This window comes from Oncorhynchus kisutch, linkage group LG14 (assembly GCF_002021735.2).
Source record: "Oncorhynchus kisutch isolate 150728-3 linkage group LG14, Okis_V2, whole genome shotgun sequence".
Taxonomy (NCBI): Eukaryota; Metazoa; Chordata; class Actinopteri; order Salmoniformes; family Salmonidae; genus Oncorhynchus; species Oncorhynchus kisutch.
Window position 1 is genome coordinate 78,460,312 of NC_034187.2, and position 20,000 is coordinate 78,480,311.

The window sequence follows — 20,000 nt, forward strand, 5'->3', positions numbered from 1 at the left end:
CCTCTCTCTCTCTGTCTCCTCTCTCTCTCCCGGTCCTCCTCTCTCCCCTGTCTCTCTCTCTCCCTGTCTCTCTCTCTCCCTGTCTCTCTCTCTCTCCCCTGTCTCTCTCCTCGGCTCCCTGGTCTCTCTCTCTCTCTCCCTGTCTCTCTCTCTCCCTGTCTCTCTCTCTCTGTCTCTCTCTCTCTCTCTCCCTGTCTCTCTCTCTCCCTGTCTCTCTCTCTCCCTGTCTCTCTCTCTCTCTCTATCTCCCTCTCTCTCTCTCTCTCTCTGTCTCTCTCTCTCTCTCTCCCTGTCTCTCTCTCTCTCTCCCTGTCTCTCTCTCTCTCAGGAGATCTGAGGGTTAAGTAACATTACTGTTTACCATGGTGATTAACCACTCATTCCTCCCTACAATGTCCACCCCAGAGGAATGTAGCTGGAAAACCACTGTACTAACCCCCTGTCCCTCCCAATCAACCCCTAAGGAGAGGTTAGAGGTCAGGGGTCATCACGTAGGCTGGGCTGTCTGTGAAACTCCCTAAATAACACAGACAATGTTACTGTACTGTACATACAGTACTTAGAATGTTTGGATAGAAGGAGTAGTAGACCAGCAGTAGTATTTGTTTGGCCTACTGGAAAAGTTGTGTCTGGTTGTCTGTGGAAAATATACAAATGTTAGTAGGGCTGTTGCGGTGACCATATTACCGCCACACCAGCAGTCAAATTCCACGTGACCATTGAGTCATGGTAATCTCCTCTTATGCACTCTGGACATGTGTTGGTAAGTACAGTTTGGTCGCTAATGACCTGGTACTCAGGACTCTATTGTCCCTCCATCAGGTCCTAATGGCCTGGTACTCTATTGTCCCTCCATCAGGTCCTAATGGCCTGGTACTCAGGGCTCTATTGTCCCTCTATTGTCCCTCCATCAGGTCCTAATGGCCTGGTACTCAGGGCTCTATTGTCCCTCCATCAGGTCCTAATGACCTGGGAGTCAGGGCTCTATTGTCCCTCTAGCCACTCTGACACTCACATCAAACACTTATCATGCTTTTAAACTCACCTCACTGGGATGATCAATTTGAAGAAAGAAGTTCACCAACAGGTTGAAACTGAGTGGAAAACATGGTCAACACCGTTGTTTCAAAGCCTAACAACAACGAAATGGACACTGCTTTCTAAGGCGATAATTTATTCAAAACACCCATATGCAAGTTAGTGCTGATGCATTCACATATATATATGAGCCCAAGACAGAAAACTGAATTAAAATAATGATTGTGTCATTATACGATATGTAGCCTAATAGCCTAATGCAAATTACGCACAGCAGAAAAACATTTTTAAAAAACATAGATTTTTTATTTTACCTTTATTTTACTAGGCAAGTCAGTTAAGAACAAATTCTTATTTTCAATGACAGCCTAGGAAAAGTGTTCAAGGGCAGAACGACAGATTTTGTACCTTGTCAGCTCGGGGATTTGAACTTGCAACCTTTCGGTTACTAGTCCAATGCTCTAACCACTAGGCTACACTGCCGTACACAATTGGTCTCGTGTCAACAAACTCTTGCAATTTTTTACTTCATCTTTATTTAACCAGGTAGGCCAGTTGAGAACAAGTTCTCATTTACAACTGCGACCTGGCCAAGATAAAGCAAAACAGTGTGACAAAAAACAACAGAGTTACACATAAACAAACGTACAGTCAATAACACAGTAGATAAGTCTAAATATACTGTGTGCAAATGTAGTGAGATTAGGGAGGTAAGGCAATAAATAGACCATAGTGACTAAATAATTACAATTTAGCATTAAACACTGGAGTGATAGATGTGCAGATGATGTGCAAGTAGAGACACTGGGGTTCAAAAGAGCAAAGAAAAAGACAATATGCGGATGAGGTAGTTGGGTGGGCTATTTACAGATTGGCTGTGTACAGGTGCAGTGATCGGTCAGCTGCTCTGAAAGCTGATGCTTAAAGTTAGTGAGGGTGATATAAGTCTCCAGCTTCAGTGATTTTTGCTATTCTTTCCAGTCACTGGTAGCAGAGAACTGGAAGGAAAGGCGGCCAATGGAGGTGTTGGCTTTGGGGATGATCAGTGAAATATACCTGCAGGAGCCCGTGCTATCGGTGGGTGTTGCTATGGTGACCAGTGAGCTGAGATAAGGCGGGGCTTTACCTAGCAAAGACTTATAGATGACCTGGAGCCAGTGGGTTTGGAGACGAATATGTAGCGAAGGCCAGCCAACGAGAGCATACAGGTCGCAGTGGTGGGTAGTATATGGGACTTTGTTGACAAAATGGATGGCACTGTGATAGCCTATATCCAATTTGCTGAGTAGAGTTTTGGAGGCTATTTTGTAAATGACATTGCCGATGTCAAGCATCGGTAGGATAGTCAGTTTTACGAGGGTATGTTTGGCAGCATGAGTGAAGGAGGCTTTGTTGCGAAATAGGAAGCCGATTCTAGATTTCATTTTGGATTTGAGATGCTTAATGTGAGTCTGGAAGGAGAGTTTACAGTCTAACCAAACACCTAGGTGTTTGTAGTTGTCCACATATTCTAAGTCAGAACCAGAGTAGAGGTCGACAGATTATGATTTTTCAACGCCGATACTAATACCGATTATTTGAGGACCAAAAAAGCCGATACCGATTAATCAGCCGATTTGTTTTTATTTTTTATTTGTAATAATGACAATTACAACAATACTGAATTAACACTTATTTTAATATAAAAAACGTTTAAGTTCCTTGCTCAGAACATGAGAACATATGAAAGCTGGTGGTTCCTTTTAACATGAGACTTCAATATTCCAAGGTAAGAGGTTTTAGGTTGTAGTTAATATAGTATTTATAGGACTATTTCTCTCTATACCATTTGTATTTCATATACCTTTGACTATTGGATGTTCTTATAGACACTATATTATTGCCAGTGTAACAGTATAGCTTCCGTCCCCCTCCTCGCCCCTACCTGGTCTCGAACCAGGAACACATCGACAACAGCCACACTTGAAGCATCGGTACCCATCGCTCCACAAAAGCCGCGGCCCTTGCAGCGCAAGGGGAATAACTACTCCAAATCTAAAAGCGAGTGATTTTTGAAACAGTATTAGCGCACACCCAGCTAACTAGCTAGCCATTTCACATTGGTTACACCAGCCACAGTGCTTGAGAAGAGCTGCTGGCAAAACGCACTAAAGTGCTGTTTGAATGAATGATTATGGGCCTGCTGCTGCTCAGTCAGACTGCTCTATCAAATCAGACTTCATTATAACATAATAACACACAGAAATACGAGTCTTTGGTCATTAATATGATCGAATCCGGAAACTATCATTTCGAAAACAAAACGTTTATTATTTCAGTGAAATACGGAACCATTTGGTATTTTATCTAACGGGTGGCATCCCGAAGTCTAAATATTCCTGTTACATTGCACAACCTTCAATGTTATGTCATAATTACGTAAAATTCTGGCAAATTTGTTAGCAAAGAGCCAGGCGGCCCAAAAGGTTGCATATACGCTGACTCTGTGTGCAATGAAAGCAAGAGGTGACACAATTTCACCTGGTTAATATTGCCTGCTAACCTGGATTTCTTTTAGCTAAATATGCAGGTTTAAAAATATATACTTGTGTATTGATTTTAAGAAATGCATTTGGTTAAGTACACATTGGAGCAATGACAGTCGTTGATTGATTGTTTTTTATAAGATACGTTTAATGCTAGCTAGCAACTTACCTTGGCTTACTGCATTCGCGTAACAGGCAGGTGGTTAGAGCGTTGGCGTAGGTAACTGTAAGGTTGCAAGATTGAATCCCCCGAGCTGACAAGGTAAAAATCTGTCGTTCTGCCTCGTTCCTAGGCCGTCATTGAAAATAAGAATGTGTTCTTAACTGGAGTAGTCATCCCTATTGAATGTCTGAATTACAGTAATATTTTTTTTTTACTAAGTAAGATCACAAAAAAAAAATCTAATCGATCTAATGATGTTTAAATTTTTTTTTTTTTATCAAATGCTCTTATCCAAACGGTACTATAATTACAAACACACACTTTCCCTTCCTTATTAAGGAACAAGATAGATTAGCGGTTAAGAGCATTGGAATCCCCGAGCCGACTAGGTGAACAATCTGTCGACGTACCCTCGAGCAAGGCACTTAACCCTAATTGCTCCAGTGAGTAGCTCTGGAAAAGAGCGTCTGCTAAATGACTCAAATGTAACATGTCTTCTCTCTACAGGGAATCAGGGTGAAAGCACCTGGAGCGAGGCTGCAGTACTGACTGGGTTTCCTGTGTTCAACTGAACCACGGTACTGACTGGGTTCCTGTGTTCAACTGAACCACGGTACTGACTGGGTTCCTGTGTTCAACTGAACCACGTTACTGACTAGTCCCCTGTATTCAACTGAACCACAGTACTGACTGGGTTCCTATGTTCAACTGAAACACGGTACTGACTGGGTTCCTATGTTCAACTGAACCACAGTACTGACTGGTCCCCTGGGTTCAACTGAACCGCAGTACTGACTGGTCCCCTGGGTTCAACTGAACCACAGTACTGACTGGTCCCCTGGGTTCAACTGAACCTCTTTCTGGTTTCTCCCAACTGGACCACCGGACCAGGCCAGGCCAGGACCAACTGCCTTCTACCCTCAGGTAAGACTGGTTCTGTTGTAGTTGTAGTTTCAGCCTCCTACTATATAAGCATGTATGTTGTCCAAGCAATAATGAATGGGTTAGGGTTAGGGTTAGTATATAGATTTTGTATATAGATTTTTTACATTTCTTCTTCTGCTACTATATGTGCTTGTATAGACAGAGCTGCTGTCCTCGTCTACCAGTTTCAATCTGAAGAATAGGTACTGTATGTAGGATAAAAAGCAAGTGAGGTAGGTCGTGTTGTGTTGTGTACACAAAATGCATAGCAGTTCATTGCCTTACCAACCCAGAATGCTTCAGGTTTTAATGATACCGAGCTACCATGTTGTCAGTTTCCTGAGGTCGTCAGGGTTATCCAATCGGAGGACAGATCTGGCTGGCCAGAGCTATCTAGTCCAATCAGGAGAGGACAAGGGTGCAGGGGAGAGAACAGGAAATAAGGTTCTACACTGAAACCCAGCCCAGCACAGACCACATACTAAATCGCTATGTTGTAAACAGAACTTCATAGCTTAGCTTATGTCCCAAATGGCACCCTATTCCCTATATAGTGCACTAATTTTGACCAAAAACCTATAGGCTGTGGTCAAAATTTGTCCAGTACTTAGGGAATAAGGTACCATTTGGTTCGAATACTTAGTTTCCACAGTGTTTACAACCCTGGTGTTCTGTGACAGAAGTTCCACTACCGAGCGGCTGTGTTTGTGTGTGTGTGTGATTGGCCAGTTTACTAACCCAAGGTCAGGCTCCTCCCACAGAGGTGTGAAAATGTACACTGTGTATTTTTCCCCGTCCCTCGTCAGTCCCTCACTCTCTCATCGTGCTGTCTCTCCACCCATCCCACTGACTGCTGCTGATTCACAGACGTCTGAGCCCTTCAGGCCCTGATCCTAACCCAGACCCTGATCCTAACCCAGACCCTGACCTAAACCAGACCCTGATCCTAACCCAGACCCTGATCCTAACTCAGACCCTGACCTAAACCAGACCCTGATCCTAACCCAGACCCTGATCCTAACCCAGACCCTGATCCTAACCCAGACACTGACCTAAACCAGACCCTGATCCTAACCCAGAACCTGATCCTAACCCAGACCCTGATCCTGACCCAGACCCTGACCCAGACCCTGATCCTGACCCAGACCCTGATCCTAACCCAGACCCTGATCCTAACCCAGACCCTAACCCTGAACCTAACCCATACCCCAACCCTGAATCTAACCCTGACCCTAACCCAGACCTTGACCCAGACCCTAACCCAGACCCTGACCCTAACCCTGATCCTAACCCAGACCGTAACCCTGAATCTAACCCTGAACCTAACCCAGACCCTGATTCTAACCTAGACCTTGACCCTAACCCAGACCCTAACCCTGAACCTAACCCAGACCCTGATCCTAACCCTAACCCAGACCCTAACCCTGAATCTAACTCTGAACCTAACCCAGACCCTAACCCAGACCCTAATCCTGAATCTAACCCTGATCCTAACCCAGACCCTGACCCTAACCCTGATCCTAACCCAGACCCTTCTCTTCTTATACCCCCTCTCATTCGCTCTCTCTCTTTCTCTCTCTCTCTCTCTCTCTCTCTCTCTCTCTCTCTCTCTCTCTCTCTTTCTTTCTCTCTTGCTCTCTCTCTCTGTCTCTCTCTATCTCTCTCTCTTTCTCTCTTTCTCTCTTGCTCTCTCTCTCTCTCTCTTTCTCTCGCTCCCTCTTCATGACTCTCTCACCCTCTTGTTTTCCTTCATCTCTCGCTTTCTTTTCTTTCCATTCCTTTTCTCTTTTTTTATTCTTCTTTATCTCTCTTCCCAGATGTGTGATGAGTTAGCATTGGCCTTCCAACTAAGAGTGATGCATTAGCTCTTCTTGGGGAAATGTCAGATGAAATCCAGGGGCTTATTGAGAACAACTAGAATAAAATCCCCACATCAAATTTCACTTCCCTCGTGTGTGTGTGTGTGTGTGAGAGAGTGAGTGAGTGAGTGAGTGAGTGAGAGTGAGAGAGAGAGAGTGTGTATGAGAGAGAGAGAGAGAGAGAGAGAGAGAGAGAGAGAGAGAGAGAGAGTGTGTATGAGAGAGAGAGAGAGAGAGAGAGAGACCAGTAAGACTTGGTGACCATGGGCTGAGCCCTCCTGCTGTGGAGTTCCAATTTCTATGTTCTACTCCAATCAGTACTGCACCAGGCCCTGTACCCCTACACAACTGTACCCCTGTACCCTTACACCACGTTGAAAAATCATAATCGGTCGACCTCTAATATATATAAGAGGTCGACCGATTATGATTTTTCAACGCCGATACCGATTATTGGAGGCCCAAAAGAATCCGATACCGATTAATCGGTCGATTATTTTTCATTTATTTGTAATAATGACAATTACAACGATACTGAATAACACTTATTTTATCTTCATATAGTACATCAATAAAATCAATTTAGCCTCAAATAAATAATGAAACATATTCAATTTGGTTTAAATAATGCAACAACAAAGTGTTGGAGAAGAAAGTAAAAGTGCAATATGTGCCATGTAAGAAAGCTAACGTTTAAGTTCCTTGCTCAGAACATGAGAACATATGAAAGCTGGTGGTTCCTTTTAAAATGAGTCTTCAATATTCCCAGGTAAGACGTTTTAGGTTGTAGTTATAGTATTTATAGGACTATTTCTCTCTATACCATTTGTATTTCATATACCTTTGACTATTGGATGTTCTTATAGGCACTTTAGTATTGCCAGTGTAACAGTATAGCTTCCGTCCCTCTCCTCACTCCTACCTGGGCTCGAACCAGGAACACAACAACAACAGCCACCCTCGAAGCAGCATTACCCATGCAGAGCAAGGGGAACAACTACTCCAAGTCTCAGAGCGAGTGACATTTGAAACGTGATTAGCGCGCACCCCGCTAACTAGCTAGCCATTTCACATCGGTTACACCAGCCTCATCTCGGGAGTTGATAGGCTTGAAGTCATAAACAGCGCAATGCTTGAAGCACTGCCCTGAGGCCCAGTCTCCGAAGGGAGGGGCTCATGCTCTGCTTCAGTATGTCACAGTACATGTTGGGATTCATGGTTCCCTCAATGAACTGTAGCTCCCCAGTGCCGGCAGCACTCATACAGCCCCAGACCATGACACTCCCACCGCCATGCTTGACTGTAGGCAAGACACACTTGTCTTTGTACTCCTCACCTGGTTGCCGCCACACACGCTTGACACCATCTGAACCAAATAAGTATATCTTGGTCTCATCAGACCACAGGACATGGTTCCAGTAATCCATGTCATTAGTCTGCTTGTCTTCAGCAAACTGTTTGCGGGCTTTCTTGTGCATCCTCTTTAGAAGAGGCTTTCTTCTGGGACGACAGCCATGCAGACCAATTTGATGCAGTGTATGGCGTATGGTCTGAGCACTGACAGGCTGACCCCCCCCCCCCCCCCCCCCCCCCCTTCAACCTCTGCAGCAATGCTGGCAGCACTCATGCGTCTATTTCCCAAAGACAACCTCTGGATATGATGCTGAGCACTTGCACTCAACTTCTTTGGTCGACCATGGCGAGGCCTGTTCTGAGTGGAACCTGTCCAGTTAAACCGCTGTATGGTCTTGGCCACCATGCTGCAGCTCAGTTTCAGGGTCTTGGCAATCTTCTTATAGCCCAGGCCATCTTTATGTAGAGCAACAATTCTTTTTTTCCTCAGAGAGTTCTTTGCCATGAGGTGCCATGTTGAACTTCCAGTGACAACTTTAGTGGATGACGGACTCCATTATACAACTGTAGTGGATGACTCCATTATACAACTGTAGTGGATGACTGACTCCACTATACAACTATAGTGGATGACTGACTCCACTAGACAACTGTAGTGGATGACTCCATTATACAACTGTAGTGGATGACTGACTCCACTATACAACTATAGTGGATGACTGACTCCACTAGACAACTGTAGTGGATGACTCCATTATACAACTGTAGTGGATGACTGACTCCACTAGACAACGGTAGTGGATGACTGACTCCACTATACAACTATAGTGGATGACTGACTCCATTATACAACTATAGTGGATGACTGACTCCACTATACCACTATAGTGGATGACTGACTCCATTATACAACTATAGTGGATGACTGACTCCATTATACAGCTATAGTGGATGACTGACTCCATTATACAACTATAGTGGATGACTGACTCCATTATACAACTATAGTGGATGACTGACTCCACTAGACAACTATAGTGGATGGCTCCACTAGACAACTGTAGTGGATGACTGACTCCACTAGACAACTGTAGTGGATGACTGACTCCACTAGACAACTGTAGTGGATGACTCCACTATACAACTATAGTGGATGACTGACTCCACTATACAACTGTAGTGGATGATTGACTCCACTATACAACTATAGTGGATGACTGACTCCACTAGACAACTGTAGTGGATGACTCCACTATACAACTGTAGTGGATGACTCCACTATACAACTATAGTGGGTGACTGACTCTATTATACAACTATAGTGGATGACTGACTCCACAATACAACTGTAGTGGATGACTGACTACACTAGACAACTATAGTGGATGACTGACTACACTAGACAACTATAGTGGATGACTGACTCCACTAGACAACTATAGTGGATGACTGACTCCACTATACAACTATAGTGAGATGACTGACTCCATTATACAACTATAGTGGATGACTCCACTATACAACTATAGTGGATGACTGCATTATACAACTGTAGTGGATGACTCCACTATACAACTATAGTGGATGACTGCATTATACAACTGTAGTGGATGACTCCACTATACAACTGTAGTGGATGACTGACTCCACTAGACAACTATAGTGGATGACTCCACTATACAACTATAGTGGATGACTCCACTATACAACTACAGTGGATGACTCCATTATACATCTGTAGTGGATGACTGACTCCACTATACAACTATAGTGGATGACTGCATTATACAACTGTAGTGGATGACTCCACTATACAACTATAGTGGATGACTGACTCCACTAGACAACTATAGTGGATGACTGACTCCACTATACAACTGTAGTGGATGACTGACTCCACTATACAACTATAGTGGATGACTGCACTATACAACTATAGTGGATGACTGACTCCACTAGACAACTATAGTGGATGACTTACTCCATTATACAACTGTAGTGGATGACTGACTCCACTAGACAACTATAGTGGATGACTGACTACACTAGACAACTGTAGTGGATGACTGACTCCACTAGACAACTGTAGTGGATGACTGACTCCACTAGACAACTGTAGTGGATGACTGACTACACTAGACAACTGTAGTGGATGACTGACTCCACTAGGCAACTGTAGTGGATGACTGACTCCACTAGACAACTGTAGTGGATGACTCCACTATACCACTATAGTGGATGACTGACTCTAATATACAACTATAGTGGATGACTGACTCCACTATACAACTGTATTGGATGACTGACTCCACTATACAACTATAGTGGATGACTGACTACACTAGACAACTATAGTGGATGACTGACTACACTAGACAACTATAGTGGATGACTGACTCCACTAGACAACTATAGTGGATGACTGACTCCACTATACAACTATAGTGGATGACTGACTCCATTATACAACTATAGTGGATGACTCCACTATACAACTATAGTGGATGACTGCATTATACAACTGTAGTGGATGACTCCACTATACAACTATAGTGGATGACTGTATTATACAACTGTAGTGGATGACTCCACTATACAACTGTAGTGGATGACTGACTCCACTAGACAACTATAGTGGATGACTCCACTATACAACTACAGTGGATGACTCCATTATACAACTGTAGTGGATGACTGACTCCACTATACAACTACAGTGGATGACTCCATTATACAACTGTAGTGGATGACTGACTCCACTATACAACTATAGTGGATAACTGCATTATACAACTGTAGTGGATGACTCCACTATACAACTATAGTGGATGACTGACTCCACTAGACAACTATAGTGGATGACTGACTCCACTATACAACTGTAGTGGATGACTGACTCCACTATACAACTATAGTGGATGACTGCACTATACAACTATAGTGGATGACTGACTCCACTAGACAACTATAGTGGATGACTTACTCCATTATACAACTGTAGTGGATGACTGACTCCACTAGACAACTGTAGTGGATGACTAACTACACTAGACAATTGTAGTGGATGACTGACTCCACTAGACAACGGTAGTGGATGACTGACTCCACTAGGCAACTGTAGTGGATGACTGACTCCACTAGACAACTGTAGTGGATGACTCCACTATACAACTATAGTGGATGACTGACTCTATTATACAACTATAGTGGATGACTGACTCCACTAGACAACGGTAGTGGATGACTGACTCCACTAGACAACTGTAGTGGATGACTGACTCCACTAGGCAACTGTAGTGGATGACTGACTCCACTAGACAACGGTAGTGGATGACTGACTCCACTAGGCAACTGTAGTGGATGACTGACTCCACTAGACAACTGTAGTGGATGACTCCACTATACAACTATAGTGGATGACTGACTCTATTATACAACTATAGTGGATGACTGACTCCACTAGACAACGGTAGTGGATCACTGACTCCACTAGGCAACTATAGTGGATGACAAACTACACTAGACAACTATAGTGGATGACTGACTCCACTAGACAACTATAGTGGATGACTGACTCCACTAGACAACGGTAGTGGATGACTGACTCCACTAGACAACTATAGTGGATGACTGACTCCACTAGACAACTATAGTGGATGACTGACTACACTAGACAACGGTAGTGGATGACTGACTCCACTAGACAACTATAGTGGATGACTGACTCCACTAGACAACTATAGTGGATGACTGACTACACTAGACAATTATAGTGGATGACTAACTACACTAGACAGCTGTACTGGATGACTCCACTACACAATTGTTCATACTGCTAACAGGAAACTCAGCTAGTTACTGCAGCTGGTCATTGATATATATGTTGAAGAGGGTGGGGCTTAAGCTGCGTCCCTGTCTCACCCCACGGCCCTGTGGAAAGAAATGTGTGTGTTTTTAGCCAATTTGACATTTGCTCAGTACATCGTTTTCACTGAGGAAATGGAAGAGCCGTTCCCCCTTCCGCTAAACCTTCGGGGGATTGCCGAAGACGGCCTGGAAGCGACGGGTGAACTCCTCGAAGTGGTCCAACGCAGCGTCTCCTTCTCCCCACACAGTGTTTGCCCACTCCAGAGCTCTTCCTGAGAGGCTCTTCCCGAGGGAGCTGAGTACACAGTGTTTGCCCACACCAGAGCTCTCCCTGAGAGGAATGAGACGAGGGCAGACCCTCTCTCCCAGACCCTCTCTCCCTGAGAGGCTCTTCCCAGGGGAGCTGAGTACACAGTGTTTGCCCACTCCAGAACTCTTCCTGAGAGGCTCTTCCCGAGGGAGCTGAGTACACAGTGTTTGCCCACTCCAGAGCTCTCCCTGAGAGGAATGAGACGAGGTCAGACCCTCTCTGCCTGAGAGGCTCTTCCCGGGGGAGCTGAGTACACAGTGTTTGCCCACTCCAGAACTCTTCCTGAGAGGCTCTTCCCGAGGGAGCTGAGTACACAGTGTTTGCCCACTCCAGAGCTCTTCCTGAGAGGCTCTTCCCAAGGGAGCTGAGTACACAGTGGCCAGGTAGAGGTCCAGTTGTAAAAGGAATCCCTGGCACTGTGCTGCCGTCCCATCATGCTCCCAGGGAAGGGAGAGAGGCATCCCACTGAGACTGGCTCCAGACGGGACGGGTCCCATCATGCTCCCAGCGAAGGGAGAGACGCATCCCACTGAGACTGGCTCCAGACGGGACGGGTCCCATCATGCTCCCAGGGAAGGGAGAGACGTATCCCACTGAGACTGGCTCCAGACGGGACGGGTAGAGGTCCAGTTGTAACAGGAATCCCTGGCACTGTGCTGCCGTCCCATCATGCTCCCTAGGAAGGGAGAGACGCATCCCACTGAGACTGGCTCCAGACGGGACAGGTCCCATCATGCTCCCAGGGAAGGGAGAGACGTATCCCACTGAGACTGGCTCCAGACGGGACGGGTCCCATCATGCTCCCAGGGAAGGGAGAGACGCATCCCACTGAGACTGGCTCCAGACGGGACAGGTCCCATCATGCTCCCAGGGAAGGGAGAGATGCATCCCACTGAGACTGGCTCCAGACGGGACGGGTCCCATCATGCTCCCAGGGAAGGGAGAGATGCATCCCACTGAGACTGGCTCCAGACGGGACAGGTCCCATCATGCTGCCAGGGAAGGGAGAGACGTATCCCACTGAGACTGGCTCCAGACGGGACGGGTCCCATCATGCTCCCAGGGAAGGGAGAGATGCATCCCACTGAGACTGGCTCCAGACGGGACAGGTCCCATCATGCTGCCAGGGAAGGGAGAGACGTATCCCACTGAGACTGGCTCCAGACGGGACGGGTCCCATCATGCTCCCAGGGAAGGGAGAGATGCATCCCACTGAGACTGGCTCCAGACGGGACAGGTCCCATCATGCTCCCAGGGAAGGGAGAGATGCATCCCACTGAGACTGGCTCCAGACGGGACAGGTCCCATCATGCTCCCAGGGAAGGGAGAGATGCATCCCACTGAGACTGGCTCCAGACGGGACAGGTCCCATCATGCTCCCAGGGAAGGGAGAGATGCATCCCACTGAGACTGGCTCCAGACGGGACAGGTAGAGGTAACCCCGGTTGCGCTGGTCGAGGCACTGAGGTTTTTGTATTCTTCATCAAACCATTTGTCATTTTCTTCGGTTTTCTGTTTTAAAGTATTTTTAGATTTGATAGGGAAGCTGAGAGGTCAAATATACTGTTTAGATTTGATAGGGAAGCTGAGAGGTCAAATATACTCTTTAGATTTGATAGGGAAGCTGAGAGGTCAAATATACTGTTTAGATTTGATAGGGAAGCTGAGAGGTCAAATATACTCTTTAGATTTGATAGGGAAGCTGAGAGGTCAAATATACTGTTTAGATTTGATAGGGAAGCTGAGAGGTCAAATATACTCTTTAGATTTGATAGGGAAGCTGAGAGGTCAAATATACTCTTTAGATTTGATAGGGAAGCTGAGAGGTCAAATATACTCTTTAGATTTGATAGGGAAGCTGAGAGGTCAAATATACTCTTTAGATTTGATAGGGAAGCTGAGAGGTCAAATATACTCTTTAGATTTGATAGGGAAGCTGAGAGGTCAAATATACTCTTTAGATTTGATAGGGAAGCTGAGAGGTCAAATATACTCTTTAGATTTGATAGGGAAGCTGAGAGGTCAAATATACTCTTTAGATTTGATAGGGAAGCTGAGAGGTCAAATATACTCTTTAGATTTGATAGGGAAGCTGAGAGGTCAAATATACTCTTTAGATTTGATAGGGAAGCTGAGAGGTCAAATATACTCTTTAGATTTGATAGGGAAGCTGAGAGGTCAAATATACTCTTTAGATTGATAGGGAAGCTGAGAGGTCAAATATACTCTTTAGATTTGATAGGGAAGCTGAGAGGTCAAATATACTCTTTAGATTTGATAGGGAAGCTGAGAGGTCAAATATACTGTTTAGATTTGATAGGGAAGCTGAGAGGTCAAATATACTCTTTAGATTTGATAGGGAAGCTGAGAGGTCAAATATACTGTTTAGATTTGATAGGGAAGCTGAGAGGTCAAATATACTCTTTAGATTTGATAGGGAAGCTGAGAGGTCAAATATACTCTTTAGATTTGATAGGGAAGCTGAGAGGTCAAATATACTGTTTAGATTTGATAGGGAAGCTGAGAGGTCAAATATACTCTTTAGATTTGATAGGGAAGCTGAGAGGTCAAATATACTCTTTAGATTTGATAGGGAAGCTGTGAGGTCAAATATACTCTTTAGATTTGATAGGGAAGCTGAGAGGTCAAATATACTCTTTAGATTTGATAGGGAAGCTGAGAGGTCAAATATACTCTTTAGATTTGATAGGGAAGCTGAGAGGTCAAGTATACTCTTTAGATTTGATAGGGAAGCTGAGAGGTCAAATATACTCTTTAGATTTGATAGGGAAGCTGAGAGGTCAAATATACTCTTTAGATTTTCTACTGCCAAGTTTACACCTTCACTATTACAGTGAAACGTTTTGTCCAGGAAGTTGTCTAAAAGAGATTGAAGAGATTGTTTTTTGTTAGGTTTCCGCACTATATTCCTTCCCTCTATAGAATTTCTTAATATTACTCAGTTCCTTTGGCTTTGATGCCTCATGATTGAGTATTGCTCTGTTCAAGTAGACTGTGATTTTGCTGTGGTCTGATAGGGGTGTCAGTGGGCTGACTGTGAACGCTCTAAGAGACTGGGTAGAGGTCAGTGGTAAAGTAGTCTACAGTACTACTGCCAGGAGATGAGCTATAGGTGTACCTACAATAGGAGCCCCCTCGAAGCCTACCATTAACTATGTACATACCCAGCGTGCAACAAAGCTACAGGAGTTGTGACCCGTTTATGTTGGTTATGTTGTCATAGTTGTGCCTAGGGGGGCATATGGGGGAGGGAATGCTGTCACCTACGGGTAGGTGTTTGTCCCCCTGTGTGCTGAGGGTGTCAGGTTCTTGTCCGGTTCTGGCATTTAGGTCACCACAGACTAGTACATGTCCCTGGGCCTGAAAATGATTGATTTCCCCCTCCAGCATGGAGAAGCTGTCTTCATTAAAGTATGGGGATTCTAGTGGGGGGATATAGGTAGCACACAGGAGGACATTTTTCTCTGTTAAGATCATTTCCTTTTGAATTTCTAGCCAAATGTAAAATTTTCCTGTTTTGATTCATTTAATAGAGTGAGTTAGGTACCAAATTCTCTTCCCTGTTTCACACCTGGTAGTTTGGTGGATGGGACTAGCAGCTGTCTGTAACCTAGAAGGCAACCTGTGGGTCCATCTCCTCAATACCAGGTTTCTTGTAGGATGACAATGTCTGTATTTCAGATTTATTTGATGAAGTCCAGGTTCTTGCTCTTTAGGCCAAAGGCAGATGACATCAGGCCTTGGATATTCCAGGATGAGATAGTGAAGGTTCCATAAAGTGTCCAATGTTGTTAGTCTTGTGGTTTGGCCTCGGACCAGTAAGTGTGAGCAGAGCCTGCTTAGCATCTGGTACATGCCATTGGCTTGGGCAAGTGTAAGAGAGGGGGTTGGGCCTGTTTGCCCACTCACAGCCTGGGTGCATGTGTGACTACCTTGTTAAGGCCCTCTTTGTGGGAGTGGGGGGCACGGGGTGGGCTGGAGGGACATAGGTCTGATCTCTATGGGTCTAAATGGGGTGTGGGCATGACTGTCTTGGGGGGGTGTTGATTGGTTAGGGTGGGGTTGTGTATGTGGCTGGTTATTATGTGGTCTGGACGTAGGTCCTCTCTGCGTGGGTCCTCTATATCTAGGTCCAGGTGGGGGGGGGGGGGGGGGGGGGTCACGCAGGTCTGGGAGAGTGTCTTGCTGGTCTGGGTGGGGTGTCTATTGATCTGTTACTCCTGTGAGAAGTGTTGGGGCTGTGTTTAAGAGCAATGTCCTTTATGATCCAGGCGAAAGTGAGCACTGCTGCCTTGTAGAGGTGGACCTGGAGGCTGTTCAAGTCCAGGGTGGAGTGGTGGGCACTGCTGCCTTGTAGAGGTGGACCTGGAGGCTGTTCAAGTCCAGGGTGGAGTGGTGGGCACTGCTGCCTTGTAGAGGTGGACCTGGAGGCTGTTCAAGTCCAGGGTGGAGTGGTGAGCACTGCTGCCTTGTAGAGGTGGACCTGGAGGCTGTTCAAGTCCAGGGTGGAGTGGTGAGCACTGCTGCCTTGTAGAGGTGGACCTGGAGGCTGTTCAAGTCCAGGGTGGAGTGGTGGGCACTGCTGCCTTGTAGAGGTGGACCTGGAGGCTGTTCAAGTCCAGGGTGGAGTGGTGAGCACTGCTGCCTTGTAGAGGTGGACCTGGAGGCTGTTCAAGTCCAGGGTGGAGTGGTGGGCACTGCTGCCTTGTAGAGGTGGACCTGGAGGCTGTTCAAGTCCAGGGTGGAGTGGTGGGCACTGCTGCCTTGTAGAGATGGACCTGGAGGCTGTTCAAGTCCAGGGTGGAGTGGTGGGCACTGCTGCCTTGTAGAGGTGGACCTGGAGGCTGTTCAAGTCCAGGGTGGAGTGGTGGGCACTGCTGCCTTGTAGAGGTGGACCTGGAGGCTGTTCAAGTCCAGGGTGGAGTGGTGAGCACTGCTGCCTTGTAGAGGTGGACCTGGAGGCTGTTCAAGTCCAGGGTGGAGTGGTGGGCACTGCTGCCTTGTAGAGGTGGACCTGGAGGCTGTTCAAGTCCAGGGTGGAGTGGTGGGCCAGGAAAACATTTGGTTTTGAGACACAGTCACGAGAAATACTTGCGTTTACCCGCTGTATTGTGGCAGGGTGGAAGTCTTTTCGTGGTACCAGGGTGGAGATAACCACTTGTGCGTTGGGGAAAGTAGAAGAAGCTTTTTCAATCACTCCCTTTCCTGCTGTGCTCTCAGGTCGTTTGTGCCTCTCTCTCTCTCTCTCTCTCTCTCTCTCTCTCTCTCTCTATCTCTCTCTCTCTCTCTCTCTCTCTCTCCCTCTCTCTCGCTCATATAATGCACTTCTGTGTGCATGAATACACCCCCCCCCCCACACACACACACACTATCCCATCTCTTGAATACTGAACCATTAGTTAATTACCTGGACCTAATGAGCCCTGATGATTTCATTCACACTGCAGAGCCTCTGGTTTAATTACTAAGACGTGCGTGCGTGTGAAAGGAAAGCCTCGCTCAGTAACAGAAGCACAGCTCAAGTCCTCCCCACTGACCTAAAACTATCCCTTAGGCCTTTCATACACCAGCATAGTGAAGGGTCCTCTATGGAGGTGTTTCTGTAGGTGGGTCACTACACTGTCCTGTACTGTCTCTGGATCAGGTTGATCTCTATACATGGAAAGTTTCAAGAGCAATTTTTGTACAGCATCCACTAAGCTTTCCCATGGAAACCAATCTGTTTGTTTCTGGTACACTGGGTACCATGCAGACACACACACACACACACACACACACACACACACACACACACACACACACACACACACACACACACACACACACACACACACACACACACACACAAATAAATAAACATAATTGGGCTTTGTATGTTCTCTGTAATGTCTGTCTGGTACTGACTATATAACTCTGTATTGCTCCCCAGCGATTTATTCAAGACTAACAAACAAACAGACACTCCGTTGATTTCGGATGTTTGAAAATGTCCTGAGGATGTCGATATATACCTTCCTCAGAGCAGAAAAGCACTGGGTTCAAACTCACAAGACTCAGAGCTCACCCCCCAAAAATACTAATATGGCCCAGCACTGGGTTCAAACTGGGTTCCAACTCACAAGACTCAGAGCTCACCCCCCAAAAATACTAATATGGCCCAGCACTGGGTTCAAACTCACAAGACTCAGAGCTCACCCCCCAAAAATACTAATATGGCCCAGCACTGGGTTCAAACTCACAAGACTCAGAGCTCACCCCACAAAAATACTAATATGGCCCAGCACTGGGTTCAAACTCTAACCAGGTGGAATTAACCCTCTAACCATGTGGAATTAACCCTCTAACCATGTGGAATTAACCCTCTAACCATGTGGAATTAACCCTCTAACCATGTGGAATTAACCCTCTAACCATGTGGAATTAACCCTCTAACCATGTGGAATTAATGGGTCAAAAATCGGCGTTCATCCAATTACGGCAAACCCTTGGCCGTCACACACAGTAGTATTGAACCCATGCTTTTAGGTTGGGCTGTTGCTAATGGTTCGGAACACATACAGTATAGATGTAAAACATATAGACATTAACATATAGTATAGATGTAAAACATATAGACATTAACATATAGTATAGATGTAAAACATATAGACATTAACATATAGTATAGATGTAAAACATATAGACATTAACATACAGTATAGATGTAAAACATATAGACATTAACATACAGTATAGATGTAAAACATATAGACATTAACATATAGTATAGATGTAAAACATATAGACATTAACATACAGTATAGATGTAAAACATATAGACATTAACATACAGTATAGATGTAAACATATAGACATTAACATATAGTATAGATGTAAAACATATAGACATTAACATACAGTACAGTATAGACGTAAAACATATAGACATTAACATACAGTATAGACGTAAAACATATAGACATTAACATACAGTATAGATGTAAAACATATAGACATTAACATACAGTATAGATGTAAAACATATAGACATTAACATACAGTATAGATGTAAAACATATAGACATTAACATATAGTATAGATGTAAAACATATAGACATTAACATACAGTATAGATGTAAAACATATAGACATTAACATACAGTATAGATGTAAAACATATAGACATTAACATATAGTATACATGTAAAACATATAGACATTAACATACAGTACAGTATAGACGTAAAACATATAGACATTAACATACAGTATAGACGTAAAACGTATAGACATTAACATACAGTACATTATAGACGTAAAACATATAGACATTACCATACAGTACATTATAGACGTAAAACATATAGACATTAACATACCGTATAGACGTAAAACATATAGACATTAACATATAGTATAGATGTAAAACATATAGACATTAACATACAGTACAGTATAGACGTAAAACATATAGACATTAACATACAGTATAGACGTAAAACATATAGACATTAACATACAGTATAGATGTAAAACATATAGACATTAACATACAGTATAGATGTAAAACATATAGACATTAACATACAGTATAGATGTAAAACATATAGACATTAACATATAGTATAGATGTAAAACATATAGACATTAACATACAGTATAGATGTAAAACATATAGACATTAACATACAGTATAGATGTAAAACATATAGACATTAACATATAGTATACATGTAAAACATATAGACATTAACATACAGTACAGTATAGACGTAAAACATATAGACATTAACATACAGTATAGACGTAAAACATATAGACATTAACATACAGTACATTATAGACGTAAAACATATAGACATTACCATACAGTACATTATAGACGTAAAACATATAGACATTAACATACCGTATAGACGTAAAACATATAGACATTAACATACCGTTTAGACTTAAACAT

General features: G+C 44.3%; 1 protein-coding gene across 1 annotated transcript in view; it reads left to right on the plus strand.

Moving 5' to 3' along the window:
• LOC109886817 (ataxin-1) overlaps positions 1-20,000 on the plus strand; it is a 193,464-nt gene that overhangs the window by 48,506 nt on the left and 124,958 nt on the right. Inside the window, exon 2 of the mRNA XM_031789003.1 lies at positions 4,234-4,650. The gene's annotated coding sequence lies outside the window, so the exon portion shown is untranslated. The remainder of the gene's footprint in view (positions 1-4,233; positions 4,651-20,000) is intronic.